At 24.5% G+C, this 21,354-nt stretch overlaps 1 long non-coding RNA gene across 2 annotated transcripts; it reads left to right on the forward strand.

The window, feature by feature from the left end:
• Window positions 1–2,818: 2,818 nt before the first annotated feature.
• Window positions 2,819–11,671, forward strand: LOC145831991 (uncharacterized). Of its 2 annotated transcripts, none has more exons than XR_014369704.1 (3): window positions 2,819–2,923; window positions 8,344–8,423; window positions 11,309–11,671. It is a non-coding gene; the product is annotated as an uncharacterized LOC145831991 (long non-coding RNA). The 2 variants fall into 2 exon arrangements; XR_014369705.1 differs by lacking the exon at window positions 11,309–11,671 and adding an exon at window positions 9,005–9,176.
• Window positions 11,672–21,354: the final 9,683 nt, after the last annotated feature.

Below are 21,354 nucleotides of genomic sequence, written 5' to 3' on the forward strand. Positions count from 1 at the left end.
TTTTTGAGCGCTATTAATAATAATATACATTTTAAACTAAATAAATAACAAACAAAACAATAAGATAGTAATGATTATAACTAGTCAATACGATAATATATTAGATTAAAAGGAAGCTGAGATTTTTCAAAAATTTGTAAAAACATTTAAAATACCAAGTAGGAAAATTGTTTGAAAACTAATTAAAGTATGTTTTTAGAGACTATTAGTGTATAACTATTTACTGATTTTGAAGTTAATGTATGATGTTTTTAGTTCTTTATACTATATGGTAATATAATAATCTCAACAATCTAAAGTTTTCCTTTTTATTTTTTAAGGCTAAAAGTTTTAGTAAAACTAAGAACAGCTTTCAAGTATTAATCCTATTTAATTAAATTATACTTAATAAATTTATTTAAGTATACCAAAAAACTTGAAAATCTTATACTATACTTTTTAAACAACTATATTTTTTCAAGTATTGAATTTAGTTTTATACAACATAAACTTTTTTTAGACTCAATTTTACTAAGTTCTACATTTTAAAAAACTATTAAAATACTTCCACAATTAAGTTATACATTAAGTTAAAGTTTTTCACGAATCTAATGCGTTATTACTTTTTTTTTTTAATTTAGTTTTTAAACAAAAAACTTTCAAATGAAGGTTTAAAAATTTTTGGATTGTGCAAAATAACTCTTAGTCAAATTTTTTTAAAACGCTTTAAACCAAAATAGAATAGAAAGAAATAGTGCAAAAACGACGCTCGGTGATAAACTGACGCCATGCAAAAGTGACTCTCCATGCAAAAGTGACGCACCGTGCTAAAGTGACGCCCGTACTAATGTGATGCCGTGCAAAAGTGACCCACCGTGCTTAAGTAGTGGCGCCGTGCAAAAGTGACCCTCCGTGCTAAAGTGACCCACCGTGCACAATTGACGCACCGTGCTAAAGTGACGCCGTGCAAAAGTGACACACTATGCTTAAGTGACGCATCGTGCTAAAATGACGACGTGCAAAAGTGACCCTAGGAGCTTAAGTGACGCCGTGCGAAAGTGACCCTCCGTAGTAAAGTGATGTACCGTGCGAAAGTGACGCACCGTGCTATTCTGACGCCGTGCTATTCTGACCCCGCTCCCATTGAAAAATCTTTAAAACAACGATCAATAGTTAAAGCGTGAGCAAAACAATAACATATTAGTAATAGTAAAAATTCAAACAGTTCAAAAAATTCGTTTGAAATGTTTCAATAGAAATGGTACACCTAGATCTAGAAAATTAATTTAAGGTTATATATTCTCAAAAAATATAAATACTTACAGACTGAAATATAACAGTTCAAGTTAATTTTCAAACTATTAAAATATTTTTACGAGAATTCAATTCGTATCTTAAATTATCGGATTTAAGCCAAGGAATTTGAGTCGTCATAATCTAAACTTTTGTCAATTTTATAATTCTTATTTTTTATAATATTGTTGAACTTATACTAGTTTTAAATGATATAGTTTAGTTAGTCTTAACTTTGTAATTTTAATTGTTGCATCCAACCATTTTCAATATAATTTTTATAATCGTAGCTGTTGTAAATTAAGTTGACAGTGTTTGAAATGATAGACGTTCACAATTTTTTAAACCGTATTAATAAATTTAAAAAAAGGACTTTTAAGAACCCTACTAACAATTCTTTTATCTTTTTGAAAAGTTGGTTTACCTGTTTTTAGAAAGACTAGGTAATGTTTTTATTAATAACAAATCTCAAATGTGGCGCGACAGGAAAACCTGGAAAACCACTAATCTTTATAATCGGTTATTTTAGTAACAATGATTTTTGCAAAGTCGTAGATTACTTATACGTTTATTTCCGTCTTATCGATATTTTTTCAACTAAAACTATAGTATTGCCTCTCACTAAAGTTAAAAAAACATATTAAAAATTTTACCTATCCTAAACAATTTTTATGATTTTCATTCTAAATTTATGAGTCTTTCGAATTAAGTATACTTTTATAAACAACTGATTTTAAATTAAACAAATTCGTAAGTTTTTTATAAACTAAAATTTTTTTAAGTTTTAAAAATTTCTTCATTGTACTACAAAAAATAAGTCCGACGGTTTAAAAATATGTCCAGTATCTTTTTGTCTAATTAAACAAACAACCTTACTTTTATTCTGTAAAAAGTTGTTTTGATCAAGAACTGAGTATGCATCAAAAAAACGCTTGCAGTTATTAAATTACGTATTTTTCTTAGATTGAGGTTTAACAATAGAACTCAATGTTTTCAAATTCAGATAAGCATATTTTGTGGTTTCATCTCAGCAACGTGGCTTCAGTTAATCAACAACGATTGTAAAATAGTATGTTGTTATTTTTTTTGTAAAAATGTTTAATAATATAATATTTTCTGCCTTGTTAAACTTCTATAATGTAAAAGTATTTTTCGAAAACTTTAACAACCTTAAACTTAATTAGCACGGTAGCTATAAAGTCTAATCATTAATTATCGAAAGTTCAAAAAGTTTATAAAATATAAAGTTCGAAATTTTTATTTATAAGTCTATGAAAAAGATTAGAAATTTGTTTGACTATCAAAAACAGAAATTTAGCGTCTGCTTGTTACGTTTTGAAGACACAGTAAAGTTCGACTTCTTGAGAAAGGGAAAGTTTATATGAAACTCTGAACAACTTACTAATGCTCAGCTCAGTAATAAAAACTGTTTCAAAGTTAAATGAATTTAAATATATTAACAAACTTAATAATGAGCTATATTTAAAATAACTTATTTTCATAACAGCAGAAAAATTTTAATAAATAAAGTACTTTCGATTATTTCAAAATTTTTAAGTTTCTTTTTTCTTGTTGAAACAGCTTTTTCTAGGTAAAAAAAAAAACTTTTGTAAAAGACAACTTATACTCATCATCTAACTTCTTATTTCTTGTAAGTTTTTGTTTGCAATAGTAAAAAAAATTGTCAGTTGTTTTTCAATACATGATTATCTTATTGCTACTAACTTTAGTGACTAACCATTTGTAAGATAATAAGTAATCCATATGGTCTTATTTCATAATTAACTTTTAATGCTACCACCATGTATATTTAAATTATTTTTTAAGTTTTATTTTGTTTTTGTTCAATTTACTATCAATGAAACAAAATAACATGTTTGTGAGAAATTAAGCATCGTGCTTTATAGAATAGCACTTATTTATTTATGTATAGATACCATTTTTATTATTAAAGTTTAATATTAAGTTTGGGGACATGTATTTTAGTACAAAACTTGAATAAATAAATAAATTCATCATTTATTCTAATTTCAGTCTAAAAAAGTAGTATATAGTATTTTTCCTCTTGAATATGCACTTTAATCAGTATAGCGTTTCTAAGAAGTATCTATCTTAATATTTAAACTGCATTTCACTACAAAGTTTTTGAATTTAAACTAGATACTCATCAACAAGTGCACAATAATTCAGAATTTAGAGGAAGGATACTGTGTAAGATAAACAACTTAGCATATGCTATAATTTTAAATAAAAATAAACTTTTTGCTGATAAAGACTTCATAAAAACCTGAAAAGCTACATTTGCACACTTATTTTTTGTATTCTGTTTTACTTTTATCAATTAAAGATAATATTGAACTAAAACATCTATATAAAATAAACTTTTTCAATCTGTCTTATTACAAAGTAAAGTCAGTTTTTTATATGGTGCATTTTTGTTTTAGTTCAATGGTTTAGAACAGGGGTCATGCGATTCATCACGGGTAAAAAAAGGCCCGCGACAATGCTTTTATTTTAAATGCGATGTTGCCCATGATGGTACAACTTGCTGCCCGTGAGCATTTTATTGTGGCCGGCGGATAAACGTTTTTGACAGTCACACTAGACATTCTGAGATTGGAAGTAAAGAACAAAAAAAGTGTTAGGTAAAATTTACAGGAAATTTGAAACTTACACTAGTAATTTTAGGTCTGTGATAAAAAGTAAAAACTAAACTACAACTGCTGCTCGCGATATTTATATTTTCGAAGTTTGGCCTGCAATCAAATTCCTGCCGATCCTGATTAGGAACAATAAAATGAAACTTAGTTAGCATTAAGAACAAATGTTTTTAGATTTTTTAGTTATTTAAAGAGACCTAAGAACTAACCATAACTTTATATTTGTTAAAACTTAACTATTTGCAATATATTAAGGTTTGCTTATCATCTTAAACTTGTATCAAAGTTTAGAGCATTTAGAATTCCCATAATTCAAACCAGCTAAAATAAATTAGTGTTTACTAACTTGTTAAAATTTGTTGTTTATATCTTTTTGTGGTATATGACATGGAAGTTACTGACCGATGGTAAAACCGTTTTTTTAAGCATAAAAGTTAATTAAATTGTTTTTTTTAACTTTAAGTTGAAAGTTATACAAGAATTTTAAATCAAAAACATAATAAATTTATTGGTTTATTGCTTTTGTACAAACTAGAGCTTCAAAATAAAAACTGTATGATTTGTTTTTCTTATAAGCGTCCTTTTTTAATTTTAAATGTATGTATGGTATGAATTTTATTATAAGTAGTATTATTAAAGGGTTGTAATTTATGTTTTATAATTTTATAGTTTTTTATGTTACAGTATCGTAGTACGGTACTGTTGTTATAATGCTTATGAACGTGTTTAATCACTATATTCAATAATATCCTTCATTTACTTTTTTTTAACATTAACTTTGTATATCAAGTACGTACCTTTGTTGAGAGAAAAATGATTGATTAAAAGTGTTTGTATTTATAGTTAATTTTGCATAACTAATGCTAGAATACGAAAAAGACTGGCTCGAACTTGAATATAAGTATAAATACCAATACATACTTCGTATTTTGTTTTATTTATTCTATTCTTCTTTTTTATTAATACTTTTAGACAAACAAAATTTATTTTTCTTATAATTTTTTTTACACATTTGAATAGTTTGTTATGTTTATCTCTAAACTATTATCCATTTTTAAGTTAACGTTTTTTAGAATATAAATATGAATGTATACAAATATTTATATAGACAAACGATGGATTAGAAAAAAATATTTTGAATTTTCTGTTGTACGTTGGCTTACAGTTTAAAATTAAACAAGAGCCTTAATGAACTTACTAGCATTTAAAACAAAGCAATATTTTGACTTTATAGGAACTTAACGACTTTTTGAAATAGACCTATTAAATTTTAAGTATGCTTTTTTTTGTATAAGTATATACCTGACCAAATGTTTTTTTTTCTCTAAAGTAGAATTTTTTTAAATAACTCTTTATTAAAAAATATTTCGGTTTCTTTTAAACTAAACGTAATAGCCACATTTTAAACATTTTTCCATATTTCATCAGCAATGTACAAGAAATTGTTTTGTTGAAAACTTTGAAAATGATCTTACTTCATTTAATTAGAGTATTTCATTTGTTGAAAATATACTTGCTTAAAACTGTCTTATTTTGGCAAATTGGTTTATTGTTTGTTTTTAAGCTAATAAGATAAAATAACCACATATACATATTTACGAATAAATTTATGTATTAATTAAAAACGAATTATTAAAAGTAGCTTTATATAAGTAGCTTAAAATAAATCTTCATGTGGTTATTATTGGCAAAATAGAGCTAAAAGTAGCTACACAAACTAATTTACTAAACCCACTAAAAAAAAATTCTACAAATTATGCCTTAATTTTTTCATAAATTTTAAAATCTAAGGTGTAGTGAAGTAATTGGATTAAAACAAGAATATTGAAATTTAAAAAGCCGAAAGGATGTAGTCTTTTTATGGCTTTAAAACTGTTAAAGGAACTTTTTTTTAAGCTTATAATTAATACATATATTTTTATATGATCGAACACCATAAACTTAAAAAAAAAAAAAAGATTTTTGACAAAAAACAAGCATAAACAAATTTCATCTATTCAAGAGTTTTAAATGTTTAGTTTTTGTATATTAAAGGTTTACAAATATTTATACCATTTCTTTTGTTCAATAAAACCGTGTTGATAGACTCATCGTATTTTTTTCCTTTTTTTTATGATACACCAACGCTTACTTTTGTTTGAACTGTTATAAGTTTTACTGGAGTTTTTATTCCTAAATACACTTTTTTTTACAATTTTCTCAATACTTTATAATCGGATAGGGCAACTTCAATGGTCCATTTGTGACAGCCTTTTATAATGGCGTTTTGTTCTTTTGCATAAACTTTTGCGGGCCTTTTTTTTTGTAAAACTTTAGTAAAAAGTATTTTTAATTTCTTTAAGTACAAAATTCTTTCAATATTACCATGAAACTAGCATCATAACTCATTCTCAATTTAATTCATTCGGTTCACTTTTAATATTTTGTATAGATAAAATTCTTTTTAGAAATACTTATGGTGCTAGTTACAGAGAACTCTACTTATAAAGTCAACAGATAAGAAAGTACAGTTTTACATAAAAAGTTTCATGAATTAAGACTCATTTTTTACAAACTAAAACTCTTTTTTTGAACTTTCCCAAGTGCATAAAACAATATCTAAGTAAATTTTATTCATTTAACTTTACTTCCAAAGTTTTAAGTAATTTGTCTACTTAGTTGAAGTTTTCATCATTAAACATTAGTTATTGTTCACATACCATCTACGAATCGGATAGTGTCCATCCCTTTTCTATAACAAAACTAGTTGAATTAAAAATCAATAACAATTACAGTTATCACTTTCTAATCAATAAGTTCTTTTATTCCAAAGGCATTGTGTTCAAAACAAAGTATTTCATTTAGACTGGTATTTTAAATGTACGTTAAGTTCGCGCTTTTAGGCTTAGTTCAAAGTGCATATTTTAAATGGATAAAACTTTAGATGTTTTCTATATACCTAGTTTAATATGATTAATAGAAAGGACATAATCATAGCAGTTTGGTTATAGACTGGTTTTGTCAAACTACCTCTGAAAACGAAGTTAACCAAAAAGTTTAGATTGTTTACTAAAATCTTTTTAGAATTAGAAACTTTATTTGTAATTATAAATCCAATTTTTGTTTTAAAGTATGTTGAAAATGTTAAATGTTTGACTTCGAAAGTGTAAACACTAGGTAAGAATTAGCAAAAAGAAGATTTGAACACTATAGAAAAATTTTCAACTAGTTTGCTTATTACGATGTCATAATGAGTTTTAAAGTAAAGAGCTTCTTGTTGAAGATCGAAGTACTTCAATGGTTTATGCATATCTGTCGACCCACCGGGTTTCCACCTTTAAACGTTCACCTCAGAGAGTTTTCAAAATTTTCTTCTCTAGGATTTTACGTCATCAGGCCTCAATCCTTAATCGTAAATTAGCATAAATTAACTAATGTTGTTGAATTTAAAACACTAGTGAAAGTATAAAAAATGATTCTTTGTTTTTGTACTAGAAACTGCAACTAACTTTGAAATATTTAAACATGTGTTATTGATGTTGTGTGTTGTGTAGTATTTAGTTGTATAAATATTGTTTGTTTGCAGTAAATTTTTAATTTTTTAAAGAAGCATTGTTTTAGAAATAAGTTTATTTACAGCAGATTCAATCATGTTTTAGCCTGATACTTATTATGTAATAATGTTTCTTTTAAGTTTAAACTCTGATCCTTAAAGTTCACCGTAAATTGACAACACATTACAATAGTTACATTCAATTTTTTTATTATGAGCTTAGTATCTAACTAAAAACTAGTGTTAACTTAATAATTAAAGATACTTTAATACTATTTGGGCTTTAGTCACTAGATTCTATCATAATGACATTTATATATTTTTTTAACTATGTATTCACGATTTAAATGTTAAAAAACCTAACAAATAAAACTATTGAAACGTCACTGCAGTGTTTTTTACAAGTTTAAACTGAGATAAGTTGCTACATTAATATAGTTTCAGGCTCTTTTGCAAAGCCATTATTTTGTGAATATACTTTAGTTACAAAAAGCAGTTTTATCTAAAAATTAATTGATATTAATAATAGTTTTTCGGTCTTTTATGTTTTTTAAAAGATTTAAAAATGCTTTGTTTAAATTATTTATAAGAATTAATTTCTAGGTAGCCTGAACTAAATGGAATGTTCAACTTTTCTATAATTTCTGGGTTTTCTAACAGAAAATCTGAAATTTGTTTTCTATTTTTACCAGAGTTGTTAGAAGAAATTATTTTAATCAATCTAGTATTTTTCATAACTTATTTAGGAAAAATGATGAACTTTAGAATAAAATAAAACATGTAAAACTTTATTTAAATAACACTTTATCTAGTAAATTAATTTTAAAACTACTTATTCATTCAAGTATAACACAATTACAACAATATTTTATATTTCAGAGAAGAGCATGGGTAACAAAGTACATTTTAACAATTAGAGATCCGATAAATACGGTTGAAAAGTTTAATGTCTTTTGATGGTGAGTTTGTTTATTTATATTTTAATGTTAAAAATAATTGCATAAAACTTTACAATTAATACTTTAATTAATTAAAAAAGAATTTTTTTTGATTTTATTTTTACTTTTCTTGATTGATCGTTATCATACAAAACTTTATTTAAAACCTCATTTCTTGTTTTATAACTTTCAAAATCGATTACTTTTGATTCTTTTAACCACAAAATCTTGAAGAGACTAACTTTTGAAATATCGTTTTACAATAAAAAAATAAGACTATTATTTTTTTATCTCAATAGCTTAAAATGTTGATCCCTTAGACAAATTTTCATTTATTCGTTAAAGGAGTTTTCAAAGATAACTAAGTCAATTTTGAATTAAACAAGATTTATCAAAAAATACTGTATAGTTTTAATTTTCTCTTATTCAATATTTTTTTAAGTTTTGGTGTAAGAATTTAAGGTAAATCGTCGCAGCCTTTTTCTCTAATTTTTTGTTTTTATTTAAGTTTTAGAGTTGGTTAGGGTTACACACTACTCAAAGTTATTTGATTTGCTTATTAGTTCTGATTTGTTTCGTTATTTTTCGAATTTTAAATACAGAAGCGTTGTGAATAACGAAAGAACGAGGTTGCAAGATTGGCTGTACGCTTATCACGACAAATTACTCAAGCAGGACATTTAAAGTTAAACCGTACAAATTTTTATTCAGTTAACAAAACCCCTTGTTTCTGGCACTCATGCAACCCTATCAGAGAGTTTTAGTCAAACAAGGGTGGGCAACTCTTTTAGTCTTCGAACAAGATTTACTAGAAAAAGTATTGTAGAAAGTAATTTAGAAAGTTATTCTATAAATATTAATTTTACCTTTTAAAACTAGAATGTATTAAAATGATCACTTGATAAGCACTACTTTGTTTACTGGAGATAAATAAGAGCACGTTCGAAAGTATTTGTTTTAAAAGTACTCAAGTTTACCAGCTTAGTATATGTTTTTTTCAAACTAAAAATTAGCCAGAAACTTTACCTTGGTGGACTAAATCCAGTCATTAGATGTTGCCGGCTGCTAGATGATCAAATGCAAAGCTTAAAATTTTAAAACTAAAGTTAACTAATTATATTCATTAAAGGTTGTTGTGATACTGGGAGTTTATATTTTTTCAATATTTCTACTACAAATACTTCACTATTACAGGTTTGAAGAAACTGTTCAGTTTATAAAACAGATGTTATAGTTATTGAAATTAAACAAAAATTTAATTTTAATTAAAACAAATTTCTAATATTTTAGTTTGCGTAATTAAAGTCATTTATTATGTACGTATATATTTTGATGTTTTAACTTCTGAGTAAGCATTTCTCAACAAAAAATTGTTTATTTTAATTATAAGATTGAAACAGAGTTTTTCTTTGCATTTTTTACTGCAACATTAGTTCTTTTAATCATTTTAAACTTTTGGTAAAAGTTAAAAAAACAATAAATTTAATATGTTTAGTAACTTTTCAGGGCTTAAGTGAAAATATAAAGTTGTTTTTGTTTTCTACATGTGTATATTACTTAACTTTTTAGTTTTAACTTATTTTTTAACAAACATAATACTCTAGACAGACTTATTTAGTTATTTTGAAAAATGTTTAATAGTTACCTGTTTTTTTGTAAAATACTTCATATATTTATAATGCAGTTATAAAACTTTCTAGCTGTTTAACAACAAAATAAACCATTCTTTAATTTTCCTCTGTTATATTGAATTTTTTTTTCAAGCTTTCAGGCAGCTTTTATTTCTAAAATATTTTAAAAAATAATATAAAGTTTTATATTTCTTAACATATATTTAGTTGGCTTTTTTATTAAGTTTTTTTTATACAATAAACACCTTTTTAATTAGTTATCTCTACTAATTCTTGTCAAACAGCTTTGCAATAATAACAATTAAAAACTAAAACTAAGTACATTAATTAGAATTGTTTACAATTTTATTAAACCAATTAAAATTTAATTGTAAACTTTTTTAAGAGCATTAAACTATAATTTTAATTTCGTTTAACGTTATTTCTTTGAACAGTAGCTAGGTTAATTTTAATGACATGATTATTGTTTTAATTATTTGTTTTTACTGATTCAAAATGATGTTAGAATAATAATCAATACTATCACTGCATTCTTTTGGAAAAATATAAAGAGGTAGTATTTTTATTTTACCCTAAAATATTTTGTTTATTCATGTCCTGGACAAAACACTAAACTGTATCCGTAAATTATGATTCGATAATTTAAAATAATTTTTTTACACAAGGTTTTAAGACTAAACTTTTTTAGAGCTTTTTTTTGCTCAATAAACAACTTTTGAATTTTATTTATCTTTAAGTTGTTTTGCTTACATGCTTTCTTTGATTCGTTAGTATTTGTTGAAAAAAAAAATATTCTTTAGTGTTATTTATTTTTATTGTTTTAGTATGAAATAAATGTAAAGCACAGTTTGATAAAAATATATAGTTTTTTATCAAGTGCAGTATTTAGCTTGTTATGCTTTTTGTTGTTAGAAAAATACTTTGAGTCAGTATGAACGGTTAGTTTGTTGAACGATGATTGATTTTTGGGCATGGTGGAACGATATTTCTTTGATTTCTAAATGATTGTGGGTTTTCTATTTCAGTTTTTTTTATTCCATAATTATTTTTAAAATAGTCGTTTTTAATTAAGCCCTTTGATTTCTGTTATAAAGTTTACATTATATTCTGAGATATGAAAAAAGACATTAAAAGTTTACTAAAATATAAGTATTTTTTATGATTATGTATTATCCCGTTTAATCAATTTTTTTATGAATAATTTACAATCATAATCTTTGTTTAATGAACCATCTGTAAATTATAATCTTTTACAACATCAAATTAATTTTTCAGATATGGTCCACGAGAGTTAGAATTTCGGAATCAGAGCTGTCTTGTAACTGTTTTTCGGAGAAGTATACTTTAAAGTTTTATTGTGCTTTTTTTACATGCAAATCATAAAAGTTGATTATGAGTAGTTTTTTATTTAAGTTGCTTTTTTTATAGAAATAACTTTACATAACCAATTCATTAATAAATTTCTAAAATCTTATGATTTTTACTTTTTACTGTTTTAAATAGTTTTTATTTACTTTTTTGCAATTTTTTTTCATATTAAAGATGATTGTTGTTTATATACAATACAAATATAATATTCAAAAATGATAGTGTTTACTTTTTTAATACTTTTTCGCCAATTAAATTATTTCAATTTGTTTATTAACCTACAACTAAATTTAAAATCTATTTATGCAATAAATGAGTTATTTTGTTTTTTATCAACTAGTACTAATAAGATACCTTTTTCGTAGTGTCAGTTCTCTAAGCAAATAAAAACTAAACCAAAATAACAGTTATGATAGTTTTAATCTACTGTTAAATATTCTTTTGAAATTTATTATACTGTATCAGTACTTCTGATATTGAATGCTTATTTTTTTTCTTTTTTTTATGCTTTTTTTGATTAAACATACTAATAATTCCTTAATAGAGTATTAAACTAACTGTGCTGAACAACAGTAATGAGTTTAGTGAATTTCATTAGTATAAGGTGATTAAACAATTGTAAAAATATATTGTAAGGAGCTATTTGTTCTAACTAGTAAGCTTAAAAAAAGTGATGCAAGCTTAGTATTTTTTTTTACTATACGTTCTATTTTTCATACTTTCTAAAAAAAGCAAAAAGGTTTAAAATTGGCTTTGATGGTGTTATTTTCTGTTTTTATGAATGAATATATTTACTGTTATACTTTGCAGTTCATTTTAAAACACTTACATTTTTGGCTACTATAGTAGTCTATGTAACAATTTATAAATTAGAAACATTTTAAAACTAAACTGTTAGTCCAGTTCAATTATTTATGTATTTTATAAGTATATCATTTTAGAGTAAGTATAGTAAAGTTTTTAAACATATCGTTTAACTCTCTTTGTTATATACTGCTTTAATACTTAGAATAAGTGGATAAGGTAGTATATAACTCGATGACAATGAAGTCTTTTTTTACAACATGACATTTTTTATTAGAAAATATTCATTTTAAGCGTCATTATATTTATTTTCTTTCCTTTTAAAATAACTTATAACTATACTAAAAACTTATGTTAAGTCACTTAATTATATTTAGTTTAAAGTTATTTAAAGTGCTTCAATTAAAATTGTAGTTCAACAACTTTTGAGGGTATGATATAAAGACAAGCTATTTTGTTTTTTTTTTTGTATGAAGTAAGGTGTTTTGTTAAAGGAGAAATTTAATAGGAATAATGTGGTTTTAAATATTAAGTTGCTTGGATGTAGATAAGTAAAGTGTTACTTAAAGTTATTTATAATAAATTGACCGAGTAATTTTAATAACATAAATACATATTAATAAACTACTATAATTATAATAAACTGTTTGATTGCTTTTTATTCTCTAAGTATTTGTTACTTTTTTTAAATTCTAGTAATCTACAACATCCATAAAACTAGGTTCCGGCTAGATCCAAAACTTAAAATTTTAATTTGCTCTTAATGTAAATAAAATAATTACACCTCATAATTTAGTACAAAAAAAGATTAAACTATATTTTTCATTTGTTAGTAAGTAATTTTATTGGTATTGTTATTAATACTTTTTTGATCCTGATTATTTTTGAGCTTTTCGGATAAGATTTTAAGATGATCTGAGAGCGCCCTTACTAAAATGAAATTTAATACCTACAAGGATATTTGTCTTGCAAATTCTCGTAGAATAAAAATTTGGAACTTACAACCGAAATAGGTTTATGAGTTAAGACACAAAACTGTAGTGATAAACTAATTATGCAAAAAAAAACTAAAATTTAACGCATAAAATAAGTATTTAACTATATTAGAGAGTTTTCAAAAAATAATTTATAACAGTTTTTATAATATATGCAAAAGTATAAACCAAGGGTCGACACGACAGGCCAATATAAGTTGATGGCCTAGAAACTTTTCTTGAAAAAATTGAGCGCAGGCCACAGTTGTGGTAATCAATACAAAAATATTATTAAAACAAGTATGTGATAAAACGATAATAGTAAGGCATTAGTAATTACTAACTATTAAATTAAAATCCTAGTTCTTAGTTTTTATCACAAAATTAACTCTTAAAAGACTATGTTTATACCTGAAAAGTACATCGCGAGCCGGATATTTTGCTTTCTGGGCTGCATTTTACTTAGGTAGGTGTCAGAAAACCACAGCGTCACTTAAGCACAAAGTGACATTTTTGCACGGAATAATTTTGACTCTTTTTAAAATATTCATTTAAGTAATGTTTAGTTATTTTGTAATTATCAAGTTTAGAGACAAATAAATGTGAAAGTTACTTCTAACACTTTTGTAAGTATCGTCTTACAAAACTTATAAACATTTTTTTAAATTAGGCTGTTTCTTAAAGTATAAAAACATAAATAACGATAAAAAATGTAAAAATTGTTGAATTAAGTTTATTTACCCTTGTAGTAGTCTATATTTAAATTTTATAACACATAAATAAATTTTAAAAAAGTTGCTAGATGCGTGCATGTAGAAATAGGAGAAACTTAAAATCTTTATGTAACATGATGTTCAATTCTATATGTATTTAAAAAAAAAACAGTAGTTAATACTGCCATCATCAACAGAGTTGAGATGTTTCGCGCCATCAATAATAACTTATGAATTCTACCGCAAGATCAACAACAACAGGATCCGAGACAACCTACGACCGGTCGTAGGTTGTCTCGGATCCTGTTGTTGTTGAATTTGCGGTAGAATTCATTAATTAGTATTTTAAAGATGAAATGATTTATTTTTAAACCTTTATATATCTCACCTTTTATTTAAAATTCACGCTGAAATTTTAACTGTATTAAAATTAATTTAAACATTCTAAATAAGTTTTAAGAATCCTAGAGCTTGTATATATTGCTAGCTTCATAAAAAAATTTTTATGTCGAAAACTTTAAAGTAAAAGTGTCAAAATATTTTCATTAAAAACTATATAGAACACAACAGCGGTTTCTCGCGAATATTCCTACCTGATGAGCCCTAATTAGGACGAAACCGGTCGTAGGATTGCCTCGGATGCTGTTGTTTTTGATCGTGCGGTGAAGTTCATTGTTTATTATTGTTATTTATTGTTTATTAAACTATATAGAAAAATCAGTTAATAAAATTAGTAAATTTACTTTTGTTTTAGTTTTAATTAAAGATTAAACTTGTAACTCTACTAAAGCTTCTTAATTTCTAGTTTACATATTGCATAAATCGTTTTTAGAATTTTAAACATAATAGTACAAGTATTATTTAAGCAACAAAAAAAAATCAAAAAAAATTCTATGCTAAAATGTCGCTCCGTGCTAAAGTGTCACTCTGTGCTAAATTGACGCCGTGCTTTTCTTACCTGTTCATATTTTACTTAATTATGCTCAAAACTATAAAAAAGATAATTCTTTTTAATAAAGTTGTTGCTCCTCTTCGTTTTTAAAACAGAGAATACTATAAACCAAATTTAAAGAAAACAGCATATAATTTATAATAAACTTTGTTTTTTAACTTCAAAGAACCCAGAAAATATTAATGTTAGTATTTTAATATCTTTTGAAAAGCTTTTTCTACCTTAAAATAAAAAGTAGCATTAATTTTTGGCTAAACGAAAGATTTTTTAAAAGAGGCTATAAGGCCGACATAGTTAATTTATGGTCGATAAAACATTTAAAAATCGAAATAACAATAACAATGTCTAGTGAAGAATGGAAGTTTGATTAAATTAAAACATAAAACTAGAAAGAAAATACATTTCTTTATAAAAATCTGGATTTAACAATAAGCTTTAATAAAACGTTTTAAAATATATAAATTGTTTAGATATTGAATTATATTGTTGATTTAATAAAATATAAATAAATGTTTCTTTAACGGCAAAAAATAATTGGTCTTAGGACCTGGTATACAAAAAAACATTTCGTTTATCGAGTCGTACACCAATTAGATACAGTCTAACATCTTGTCCAGGGTTTAATTGTATAGTACATAATTATTATCAACAATAATGCAATTTAAATAACAAAAAATAAGATCTTTAACCCTTTGACAAACTGTATTTTTTTAAACTTTTACTCAACTATTTCATTCTTTTTTTTTCTATTCTAATAAAATTACAATTAAAAACTATTACAAAATTTAACATTTCTAAAGTTTTGAAACTTCATGAAATATAAAATGTTTAGTTTTATACTTTCTTCCTGATTTATATGACGCTGTGAGACTTTTTTCATAACATACATTCATTATATTTTAAAGAAATATTACAAACTCTTTAGTTGTAAAACTGTCGATACAATAATCTAAAACGATTGTATATCAACTAATTTAGTGCTAATGAGCAATAAAATAACAAATTAGGTGTAAAAACTAAAAGTAGCTAAAATAAGTATAATAGTTTTGTAATATAATTTATCCATAGCATTAAGATCAGGATCTTATTTTTAAATTAGGATTCAGTCGGCACCAGATCTAAAAACGAAATATCTGGCCGGATACTGAAACCGGTAGATCACAGTTTTGTACACTGATCTTAAAGTCATTTAAACACCTTTAAATAATTATTAAGGTTTGTTCGTGGTAGTCATGTCAATGAATACAATACCAATTGATAGAAGTCAAAGTAATTTTTTTAATCTATACAAACATAGCAAGTGTTACTTTTATAAGTAGAGTGTAGTTATTTAAATGTACAACGTTTTAATTATTTTTTGAACATAAATGCTAAAATTTTTAGTATGATGGTTTTTATTTTTAGGCGTTATTCTTATTTAGTACTGTTTTTATCAACGTGTGCACATATTTATAGATAAATAGTAGAATGGTTTAACAACAATATTTTTGTTTTTTCTAATTGTAACTTTTTTACCGATTTTTTTACAGCTACACACATTTAAACTAAAACAAATTTACTGATTATATTAAAGTATAGTCTAAGGTGTCTATTAAATTAATAATTTTCGTTAAACTAAATGTGTAAAATTATTTAAAGTTTTAATTACTCAGAAGAAAAATATTCATGTAATGTAAAAAAAAATTGTGTTTAGTTTTGACTTAGTTTATCATAAGTATTTCTTTTTGATTTGGAGAACTGCAGAAAATTTTTCAACAGTATTTAGTTCATAAAAAACTTATGACGTTCTTAAAGTTTATAGTTATTTGTCGTACAATGCTAATGGAGTAAATTAGCTAAATTTGAACAGTTTAAAAGTACTAGTTGTTAATAAGTTGCACTAATAAAATATCTAAATAAAACAAGCTCGTTCGAGTAAAACAAAAAGTTAAATTGCTAAATTATTTAAACTAACGAATAGTTTTTCTATTTATCTATATATAGCACGTTAGTTTTAATAAAATGAGATAACTTCAAACTCTTGTAGTTAAAAAATTTTAGTTACAGACATGTTTAGTTTTTAACAGTTTTTACTTTCAATTTTTTTATGAAATGTTAAATATATTGTTTAGTTAAACAAGTAAAGCATTTTATATTTTATAATAAGTTTTCCAATGGCTACATCTTAACTAACTAAGATAATTTAGCAATTTACTAAACAAATTAAAGTCTTAAAATCTATTCTTGAAACAAGTGTAAACAAAGTAAGCTCTAAATAATAGGAGAAAACAAGTATTTGTTTACAAATAAAAATTATAAAGAAGTTTGTTTACAAAACATCTAAGTCGCGAATCATCTAGTATTTACAGACGATTAAATGCAGGCTTTCAAAAAAGATAATAACAAAACTTAAGTCAAAAAAAACTTTTTCGATATAAAGTCTTAAAAATTGCTAAAAAGAGTATAAAAAAATGCTATAATATTTTAATTATATCTAATGAATCATTACAACTTACTCTAAAACAAAAACTATATGTTAAATCAAAATATTTTTAAGATCAAAGAACATTATTTTTTCCTCTTTATGTAGTTAGGTTATACTACTCCCATGTAATGTTATTATTTAAACAGTTTGATTAAAGCTTGAAAGTAAAACTAGTTACAAAAAAATAGTTTATTTAGTTATAACAATCGACAAACCATCTTTTCTAAATAAGGCTTAAACAAAAAATCATAGTAACTAGTTTAAACAATAAACTTATTATTATTTGATTAGGTTTATATGTTTAATAATAAATTGAATTTTCCGTAAAAGATGTAAAATATCTCAGACTACAATTAAAATCAAACTAACTACTTTTTAAAGATTTTAAGACTTAAGATTTTAAGACATTTTGTTTTATACATTCAAATTTTTAATTGTTTATCTTATAAAATACTAATTGAAAATTTTTCATTACTTTTTTAATGTAAGTTTTAACAGTATCCAAAGTTTATAAAATTTTGTAACAAATATTTTTGTAAACAAAACAAAAAAGATATTTTTCAACACACCTAAATAAAAAAATATTACTAAAAAGAGTATACAAAAGAACAGTTAGCAGCTTTTTCTTCTTGAAAAACTCCATAACAATATTTATGATGAATAATAAGTTATTCTTTTTTCAAAAACGTTCTATATCAAGTATGATTCGATTTAATTAACTTTATTTGTTACACTTTTCAATTTTTTTAATAAACGTTTCTTGTCCTTTTTAGAGCGAATTCTTCAAAGTCCTGTTAATTTAATTACTTTAAGTTTAAAATTTGCATAAAAAGTGCTTTGATGATATAAATGTGATTATAGAATCATTCCTCTAAGTTTAACTCATTACTTGTACTTTACTTAAGACAAAGTTCAAGTTTTTGTTTGATACTTTAGCTTTAAAAAGTAAAAATAAAATTCAGAAAAGTAACAGATAAGTAACATAAATTATAGACTTTATTTAAATAAAATAAAGGTTATTTGTTCTTCCTGACATTTGTATTGTATCTGAAACTGTTTAAATCTAACTTTGTTTTAGCTACACAAACTGTGCTAATAAAATTATAAAATCTATTTAACTCAACCTTATCTTTGTAATAACGTTTACATTTTATTTACAAGCTTAAAACTTTATTTCTATAGAAAACTACTTGAACTCTCTGTTTTAAGTTAGTATAACTTTTTATTTTCAAACTTTACCTTTAATATAAACATTCTAAACAACCTGAATTATTTCTAATGATAATGGATCAGCATTTTTCATAACTTCCATGTTAACGTCAGCGTTTAGCTTAGGAATATGTTCGTTTGAATTAGATGAAAGTTTGTTTTGTTTTTTATCCATTTCTGCACATTTACAAAACAGAACACTAGGATTTTTTTCTTTTGTTACTCTTCTTTCGTTATCTAAACTTTGAACGGTGCTGAAATAAGCATTTTCTGAACCCACCCTTCCATCTGAATTTTGAAAGCCACTATCGGCAGTGTCCGAATCACTAAAACTTTGCTTTTCATATTTTGTTTTGCAATTAAATTCGTTTATATAATACTCAGCTGATACTACAGACTTTGCAGAACCTTTGGTGAAATCTTTATCAACACTTTGCTCAAAACGACACTTCAAAAAATCGTTCGATTTCAGATCTGACAAATCCTGAAAATTTTTAAATATATATAAAAAATTAGTATGGTCTATGTAATGTAAAGAATAAGTTTATGATAAAGTAAACTATAAATTATTAAACTATATTTTAATTCGTACTTGTTACTTTTAAAACAAATAACTTTTCTAAAAGTTTATGTTCTTGCAATAGTTATTATAGAGTATCACTCAAATAAATAATTTATCTTTAACAAAAAACTAATTTATATTCAAAAAAGGGTAAAACGCGAAAAAAAAACATATACTTAGTATTTGGTATTAAACTTAACTTAATTAATATCAAAATATAGAACTATTTATAATATTCGTTTTTTTCTATTGTTAAACTTTTAACATCTAATCATTATTTTCTAGTCATTTAAAAAATTAACATTTTTATTGTATTAGATTTTACTTAATACTTTTGCCGCTTTACTCCAGGTACAAATCAACTAAAGTCTTGCGAATTTTATAGTATTAGTAAATAAACAAAACAATACTAAAATCTTTTTTTCTTACATTAGATATATTTATACACTTGTTATAAATTCAAACATTTTGTAATAGCTTACAGCCACTACGAATACTCTGAAATTATAAAATACTAACTGGTGCTGATGAGCTGCTAGATGGAAATGATTTTACATCAAATATTTGGTCACAAGTTTGATTTTCTTCGCTGGAATTATCTTTTGTTTCAAGAGATTGTTTTGAAAATCTTTTAAAGTTAAACTTTTTAATATTTAATTTCATTTTTTTAATTACAAAGTATAGCTAATATTTTTCTATAAAATTATGCATTTAAAACTAAATTATTTCTTTTTTTATCAAATGTACGTAAATATATCGTATAGTTTGTATCTCACTTCGTACAGCTAGATTTTTTTGTCTGGCAAATGTTTAAAGATTCAGTACTGCCTAAAACTTTTTGTAAATCCTGTTTAATCGTTTTACAGCTTTCTTTAAACTCAGAAACTAGCAGTTCAACATCAACACTTTTGTTTAGTTCCAGTAATTCCAACTAAAAGGATATATAAGATTAATTATATTTGCCTGAAAAATAATGTTTTATTATTTATTTATAATTTGGCAATTTAAGTTAGTTACAATAAGATTCTCTTCAAATAATGTTCGAGTAAAATTGTTTCAATAGAAACGTAAAATGTTATCTTTTTTTATCAAAATATTTGTTTTAGAGCAGAAGTTTAGTATATATTTGTTTAAAAAATAAGTTTGTTTAAAATGTACAGCACTGTTGAGTTAGACTACTAATATTTTTTTTTAAGTTTACAAGTAAAAGTAGACTTACAACAGTATATAGTTATAGTCTAAAGGTAGTAAATCATTTAATAAAACTGTAACTAAAAACTTACACAACAATTATTTAAGTGTAAATACCTACTTTGTAAGTTGCTATTTAGATTCGTTGATATTACTTCAGCTTAACTCTATTCAAATATATATTCATTATTAAATCTACCTTGACATTTTTTTGCAAACAACTTCGCTCTTCATCTATCTCGTTCATCATAGTTTTCAACATCTCAAGATGATGTTCAATAACGCTGAAATATCTAGGTTCATCCGACCTCTTCCGTTCTACTCTTGGCGCTATCTGTCTGATGCAGTCGTCTATTCTCAGCTGTATGGAGTGCCTTCTCCTATTTTAAATATTAAAATTTACATAAAATCCCTTATTCTGCGATTATTTTTAATATACAAGCTGTAAAGATTTTGTTGCAGAGAAGTAGTCTAAACATGTTAATGACAATGTTTTTAAAGAAATTTTAGTTACTTACTTATTCATCACTGTAATTTTCTTTTTGTATTCACAACTTTTCTTTTGTTTTTCATTCTCGTATTTTTCTAAAACAGAAGAACTAGGAAAATCTTTTTTTGGAGATTTCGTCTCAATGCCTATACTTGACTTATTTTGATAGATATTTTCTAGACAGTTTTGGTTTTTTAAATAGCTATACTTACATTTAGTGCACTTTCCTTCATTCATTAATTGGCTTTTAAAAAGTTCTGTTTTAATTTGAAATAGTTCTTCCAGAAGCAGACACTTTTGATTCCAAACCGGATCTTCTCTTGAAAAACTTGTAAGATAATTGTTACAACATTCTTTATTTTTCTGTTGAAAAAAAAACATACTATTTTTCTAAATGTTAAAACTCTAAAGGTATATTGAAACACTTACTTTTAAAGTATGTAACTTTTTTTCAATTTAAGTAAATAAAAAACATTGAGTTATTTTTTTAGAAGTTTGCTAAATCTATCATGAAGTGTTTTTAAAGTAAAATACTAATTAAAAATGGCAGTTTAGATTTATCGACAGAAAAAATAGTATGTACTATTAAATAAA

Source organism: Thalia democratica, chromosome 3 (assembly GCF_965202585.1).
Source record: "Thalia democratica chromosome 3, ktThaDemo2.hap1.1, whole genome shotgun sequence".
Lineage (NCBI taxonomy): Eukaryota > Metazoa > Chordata > Thaliacea > Salpida > Salpidae > Thalia > Thalia democratica.